Source organism: Camelina sativa, chromosome 17, assembly GCF_000633955.1.
Source record: "Camelina sativa cultivar DH55 chromosome 17, Cs, whole genome shotgun sequence".
NCBI lineage: Eukaryota > Viridiplantae > Streptophyta > Magnoliopsida > Brassicales > Brassicaceae > Camelina > Camelina sativa.
Window position 1 is genome coordinate 4061621 of NC_025701.1, and position 605 is coordinate 4062225.

A 605-nucleotide genomic window follows, 5' to 3' on the forward strand; every position below is an offset into this window, starting at 1 on the left:
GGTTTTTTTTTTTTTTTAATTTCACTTCACTGAAACTTACTTACTATACTTTACTAGCTTAGATGTGGAGTACATGTTTATCCCTATATAAAAGAGCTTAGGGATTCGCGACGCTATGAAAGTTATAGTCAAAAAGGATGACAAACAAAAAACATTGACTAAACCCTTTATTCAAAGAAAATACAATATATATTTTTTTTAAAATTGACTAGACAAAACAAACCGAAACCATTCCCCTCATAATATGAAATTCTTTATTATATGGAGTGGTATTTTACTCATCTTCGATTATATATATATCCGGATGCGTGTTGTTTCCAAGTAACTAAACTTTCGTAATATAAAATTCATGATATCCTAAAGAAAAAATATAAAAAATAACAGTTATGTTCATGTCTGCACCCTCATATTTATAGCCAAATTTGTTGTATCCATCGCTGTTTCGGTCAGGTTGGAGAAACTTCTCTAGGAGTTAACAAAAAGAGAAAGAAATAAAAGAAATGGTTCAAGTATAAACAGCAAAAGGCAAAAGGAAAAGCTAATTAAAGAGTGAATAGAAGAGAGCGGTCACATGATGGCTTCTTTTTTTTTTTTTTTTTTTTTTT